Below are 7,045 nucleotides of genomic sequence, written 5' to 3' on the forward strand. Positions count from 1 at the left end.
TAATAATTACTACTCCTGCTTATTGTTTGCCTCCATTCTTGTAAAATATCTTATTCCATTCCTTCCCTTTTAGCCTATGTGTGTCTTTACAGGTGATGTAGGTTTCTTGTAGGCAGAAAATAGTTGAGTCTTGTTTACTTTTTTGTTCATTCCACTAACCTACATCTTTTAATTAGGTAATTTAAGCCATTTCCATTCAAGATTTTTATTGATAGGTGAGGACTCACTGTTGTTATTTTGTTGTTTTCTGGTTCTTTTACGTATCCATTGTTCCTTTCTTTCTCTCTTAATGTTTATTTTTGTCAGGTTTGTTGTTGTTGTTGTTCTGATAACATTTGATTGCTTTCACTTTCTCATTTGTGTATCTGTTCTACCAACGAGTTATGTAATTTTATTTTTTGTGTGTGATGGCAGAAAAGTATGGCACACCTCAGAAATTTGCATGTTATCTTTGTGGACTGGCCATACTAATCTCTGTGTCATTTCCATTTTACTGTATGTGGTGCAGAAGCAAGTACTGGTTTTGATGTGACTGTCTTTCTTTGTTGTGTTAGGTTTTCATCATCTGCATATGGTTCTTCCTGTATACCGTATCAGTCTGTGTCAGAACAATAACTTCCTAATCATAAGGTTTGTTTGCACGTTTCAAAACTATCTTCAGTTTTGCTATAATTTTGTAAAGCCTTTATTTTCTGTTTTTAAATCAAATTGTAGAGAGCGAGAAATTCATACTAGAACTAAAGAAATTCACTTCTGTGCCCTCTTAACTGCTGATAACTGCTTCAAAGTCTTTCTATTGTTGTATCATGAAGTAGTGAGCAGAACGGAGATGTTTCTTTAGACTATTCTAAATCCTCTTCTATCATTTGTATGTTTTCTTTTTTTTTTTCCCCTCTACAATCTATAGCAATATGTTAATCTGTTTCAGGTCCACTTGTGCATAAGTTATCTCACTTCTGATAATGTGTAGTTCTATTTTGGGAAAGGAAAAGGATGCCAATAAACATCTCGTTCATCCTCAGACAACAGAAGAATGTTATTGCTTTCAAATTGTTTAAAAATTTTATTTGAAATATACTAGTTTAGAAATGTAAAATAGAATACCATGAGGATCTTTTCGATAATGCTATTTTGCTATGTAGAATGCCAGTTACCTTCACTATGGTTTGCATTATTGGACCCACCCTTTCAGGACAAGTATGACTCAGAACTTTTCCTGGTCATCTGTCATAATTTCCCCAATTACCAGTATTCTCCTTTCTCACAAAGCATGTAGCACTTGTTGATACCTCAGTCTAGTATATGTGTTTTACAGTCCATTTACCTTTCTCTGATTTGTTTCTTAGGACTTTAAAAAAAAACATGTTTATAAGTTCCTTGAAGAATACAATCATGTCTTTTACTTGTTTATACATTTTAATTTCATAGGTAATACTGTGAATCAAGTAATAGATCTCAATAAACTTTTCTTAGCCTAACTGACAGAGCATCGATTGTTAAGAGCAAAACTTGGCCTTTGACTGATAGATTCCCAGAGAAACAAACTGAAGATGATTCTTCCAATTATCTTTTTTTTTTTTTAACCACAAATGTGGTGTCCATAACAGAACCACAGATGGGAGAGTTGCTTTTCTGTGTCTCTGCATACTTGTTTTCCCAATGCTAAATGTGTGTTTACCTTCTAAAAAGAATCTTCAACAAAAATTGCTTTCCAGTTATTACAGATATGTTGCCTTTCCAGAGGAGAAACTGAATAATTACTAGGGAGAACTAAAGAACATATTGTAGGTGATGAGTCAGTGTAAAAATTGAACTCGTGGTCCTGAATGAGTTGGGGGAAGATCTGTGTACAAGATAGGAGCTGTAAAAGTGGAAAGTTATCCTACACAGTGGACTAATTGAATGTGGTAAAATTTAATATTGTTGCTTCAAACATTGGCCTTACCTTGGAAAGCAGGGCTTCACAACAACTTACCATAAATTATATGAAGACAGTACAATTAAGTCACCAGGGTTTCAAGACATTATCCAGGATTACCTCCATCACTACAGTAAAATAATGTTGCTGACAAGCATTTAATTATTTGCCACATGTGTGTCAAGAAATGGGAGATTCTTTCAAAGGTCTATCTCAAATTCAGATATGGTACAGTAGTAAAGGATTAGATATGGGTATTTCTAGAGCATAAAGCGTGAAGAAATACCTAGAATTGATGTTGATCTAGAACTACATAGCAGGCAGAAGTCAATCAAACTAATATTACAACAATCTGAAGCTAAAAACCCTTTTTTCCCCCACTTTCTTTCTTCCCTGATCTTAGTCTTACTTCTAGATATTCATTTTGATCCCTTGCTGTCTGTAGTTTGTGTTTACATTTGACATGCAAACTTTCGGCTTCTGAAATGCCCCTCTGGCGTTATAGCTAAAGCTCACCTCACTGGGTCTTCCCACTTTTTATGACCTCGGTCAGGCTGTGTGACCTCAGATGAGACTAGCCCAATATACAGAGCCCCAAGCAGAGCAGGTCCTCCCAGTACTTCTGAGAATGAGTAAAGAGGGGCTTAGAATTCAAAAGTAAGAATTTGGTCCACGTGTTATGGTTAAAGCAAGAAAATAGACATTATTTTGAGATTAAGAAACATAAATGATTCATAAAGCAGTCAGGATTTGCTGTTGCATATAAAGGAGGAAGGCCCACCAGCATAAGAGACAAACCTATTAGGATGACACATGAACAAACTCACCATTTAAAGACATAGATCTCACTGTGAGAACAGGGAGATTCATAAAAGTAGTACAAAGGACAAAGGGGTGCTGATTCCATGCTGTATAGCTTTATACTTGGATATTCTGTCTGGAGGGTCAGATAACAGAGAAAAGTCACTGAGAGCACACTCGGGACTACAGCTGCTTATTGAAGCCCCTGGAAGGTGATCTCCTCCAATCATTCATTCATTCCATGAAGTAATCTATGGTTATTTACTTATCACAGACTTCCCCAAGAAAATGAGTCACTTAGGTACAAGCAGCAGCCTTTGTACATGACCCTGAGCCTCCACTTTTACTCCAATGCGACAGTCAACCAAGAGGCAAATTGCCACTCTCTTTAAGACTAAATTGGTTATAGTCAGTTGTGGACTTTGTTTTTCGCCTCTGCAATATTTTGTATCCTTCTTAATGCCTATTTCAGTGCCTGGCACACAGTAAATAATTACTGATTGTTGAACAAAAAGTATAGTTGCTGAACACATGAGGTTTTATCGTGATATAAACTACCTCACGATAAACAGCTTTGAACTGGCCTGAAATGAAACACGCACATACCCTTTTCTTAGATGAGCTGACGAGATGTTTCTTTTTATTTCTCGGCTTCTGTATTTACTTTCATCTGTGAGCATCTGGCCACATACAAAAAGGTTGTTCATAGATTCAGGCTAAACGTGGGTGTGGTTAGAGAAGTGCAATATGTGCAACAGAATAAACTGCAGCGTGGGGACACTGAGCCTAGATACAGGGATATCAGTGCCTTTGTGATATTTAAATGCTGAGTTTCAGGGAACTTCCAGGCCTAAATAATAGCTTCAATGCCAAGTATCCTAGGCACCTTCTCCTTACCACTGGAAGAATCTAGAGTAGAATAACTGAGAATCAGAGAAACTTGATCCCCAGGCTCTCCAGGTAATCCGAATGTTTTCCCTTCATCAAGTCAGAAAATCCTAATGAGCCTTATCTGATAAAGAACTGGATTGAAGTAGAGAGAGTGTTTGCCTCACATGCAAACATTAAAGCAAGTTGGTGAACAGTGGATGCGATTACAACTATCTTGATTCTCAGCAATGACTGGCTAACTAAAGGGATTCTAGGAGAGACGAAGAAGAAGTCAGATTGAACGTATTTAGAAATCTGCTAAACACATGAACCTCCTAGAGGAAATTAAGTAAATGTCATTCAAAATAATAAAAATGTGTAAATATGACTTAGAAGAAATTTAATTAGTAAAGTAGAATATAGAGTGTCCATGAGGTATTTTTTTTTTCACTTTTTTAAATCCTGGAGAAAATTGTGCTAACAGTTGAGGCTACTGAAAAGCTTTTCTACTGTTTACAAATATAAACTGGTTTTCCCCAGACAGAAGCTGGATCCTTCCTAATAATCATGGAGTCTAAGTTTACCAACCAAGATTTGTACAGGTATAGAAAAGATTGTAGCAAGTACCATACTGAGCAGCAAAGAAAACAGACAGGAGTTCCTAGTTCTCTGAAGGACTTGGAGTCTTTCCTCTGGCAAATAAGTAATCCCTCAGGCTCAAGATGCCTCTTTAATGTTTTTAAACGCAATAGTGTCTAAAATATATATTTGTTTGTGTAGTCATATGAATTCAGCTCACTTCAACAAATGGCTTCAAACTCTCATTGTGTACAAAGTATGTTTTATGTGAAAAGATAGTACGAATACACTCAAGTATATGTGATTTTAAGACTACAATTTTTTTTAGTCTTGTCATGCTCTGAAGCAAAAAAAGCACATATTTCTTAATAAGAGCAGATGCGCACTGTTTAACTGGTTTATTGTATCCATTCATATAAAGATGCATTTGATGACTGTCGGCTGGGTGCAGTGGCTCACACCTGTAATTCTAGCACTTTGGGAGGCTGAGGCAGGTGGATTGTCTGAGCTCAGGAGTTTGAGACCAGCCTGGCCAACAGGGTGAAACCCGATCTCTACTAAAATACAAAATTAGCCTGGTGTGGTAGTATGCATCTGTAGTCCCAGCTACTCAGTCGGCTGAGGCAGAATTGTTAGAACCTGGGAGGTGGAGGATGCACTGAGCCAAAATTGCACCACTACACTCCAGCCTGGGTGACAGAGCGAGACTCCATCTCTAAAAAAAAAAGAAAAATATGGCTGTCTATTTGTCTGTTTTTTAATACCTCATGGATAAATGAAGAGCCATGATTTTTCTAAATTAATTTCAAAGTTTAAAACTAAATCCATGACTCCAAATGATATTAAATGTTTAAAAAATTAAATAAAAATAGAAAAATAAAGTTGGAAGCAATAGGATTTATTTGGAATTTTTTTTATTTGGAAAAATACTTTTTTTACATTTAGTGGAGTGATCGTCAAAGCTAACATATCACCTTTTGCACAAAATAAGTGAGGTAGTGTTTCATTTATGAATAAGGATAAGATAATGTAACATGTAAAACATTTTATTGAAATCATTTATGGAAAAGATTTTGACACAGAAAATGTAAGCATATGACAATAAACTATCTGAAAGTTACCTATAATTGGAAGTTTGACAAATTTTACTTTGAGTTTAACCTGACATCTTATATAATTGAATTTTGTACTTCACATCCTACTAGTGTGAACTTCCTAGATATACTTCCCGTAAGCAAAAATTGATTGAATTTAATTTTTATAAGCAAAAATTAAATGTAAATAAGGTTGAAGAAATTCTAATTGAGACTATTCCATTGTTGTAGAACTCATTTGTATGATGATGTCAATTACAAGAACAGAAATTATCATGAATTGGGCTATTATTATTTGATCTTATTTTATTCTAATTCGTGGGAAATATCTACACACCTTTTTAAAGGCAGTGAGCCTGCAATAATGCACTCCTCTCCTGGGGCATTGAATACAGCCATCTCCAATTATAAATTCAGATGAGAAATACATAAAACATCAGTCCATGAGAGACAGGCAAGGGCATTTGTTCCATGAACATACTTCGCCTTAGATTTGGACAATATACATGATTGGTTACTTTGTTTCCATTCCAAAATCAAATCAATTTTGCTTTTAATTGGAGCTCTAAAAGTAAATTTAACAACAGAATGTTGGGGAATAGATTTACAAGTGAGGGGACTGACATATTAGTGCAGGCAAGCTAAAGGTTGGAGTTGGTGGATGTTATCTGGATAGTTATCAGAGAGCGGTGATAGATTATTTAAATTGCACAATTCTTAAGTTCATTGGCTTTGAGAATTGTATATGCCCGTTTAACCACTACCCAAACAAACCCCAAAATGTTCTATCTTGCCCCTTCTCATAACTTTCCCACTTCCCCTATGGCCAATAACACATGATATCTATCATGTGTTGTTATTGCCTGCCCAGGACTTCATGTAAATGAATCATATATTATGGATTCCTTGTGTCTATTGATGTGGCTTGATTCATGGAACATAATGATTTTGTGATTTATTCCTGTTGTTGAGTACATGAGTCATTTGTTCCTTTTTCTAAATATATCACAATTTGTTTATCTAAATTTCTGTTTATAGATATTTGGTTTGTTTCCAGCTTGGGCTGCCATTAAAAAAGCTACTATAAACATTCATGTACAAATCTTTTTGTAAGCATGTTTTCATTTCTCTTGGGTAAATACCTATGAAAGGAATTTCTAGACCATAATGTGGATACATTTTTACCTTTATTTAAAAAAAACACGAAACAATTTCTAAACATGTTTGTCTGCTTTTCTATTTAATGGTTACTTTTACACTTGTATTTTTGGTGATTTAAAAGTTTATAAGCAAAGTTTACCATAATAGAAAAATTCTGCATGATTGGACTTGGTTTACTGTACATTAAAAACTGGTAAAGAGAATTCGAAGCTTATTATAGTGTCAGAATAACAGATCTCTAAAAGTATCTAAGTACTAATCCCTGGAACCTGTGAATGTGGTACTTTAAAAGGCAAAGAGGGATTAAAGTTGTTGAAGATGGAATTATAATTGCTAATCTGCTGGCCTTGCGGTACAGAGATTATTCTAGATTATCCAGATGGGCCCAGTATAATTGCAAGAGTCCTAGAGGTGAAAGGAGGAGGAAGAAAAGGGAGAACCAGAGAGGTGGTGTGAGAAAGACTTCCCCAATTTTGCCTATTTTAAAGGTGGAGGAAATGACCATAAGGTAGGTGACCCTAGAGGGCAACCTCTGGCTAAAAAAAAAAGTAAGGAAATGACTCCTCCCAAGACATTCCCTACAGGGTTCCACAGCCCTCTTCATACTGATTTTAGCCCAAGA

General features: G+C 35.6%; 1 non-coding gene across 1 annotated transcript; it reads right to left on the reverse strand.

The window, feature by feature from the left end:
- Window positions 1-414: 414 nt before the first annotated feature.
- On the reverse strand, window positions 415-518 carry LOC119473894. Its single transcript, XR_005203150.1, has one exon. It is a non-coding gene; the product is annotated as a U6 spliceosomal RNA (small nuclear RNA).
- Between the last annotated feature and the right edge of the window lie 6,527 nt (window positions 519-7,045).

This window comes from Cebus imitator, unplaced genomic scaffold, assembly GCF_001604975.1.
Source record: "Cebus imitator isolate Cc_AM_T3 unplaced genomic scaffold, Cebus_imitator-1.0 Scaffold9, whole genome shotgun sequence".
Taxonomy (NCBI): domain Eukaryota; kingdom Metazoa; phylum Chordata; class Mammalia; order Primates; family Cebidae; genus Cebus; species Cebus imitator.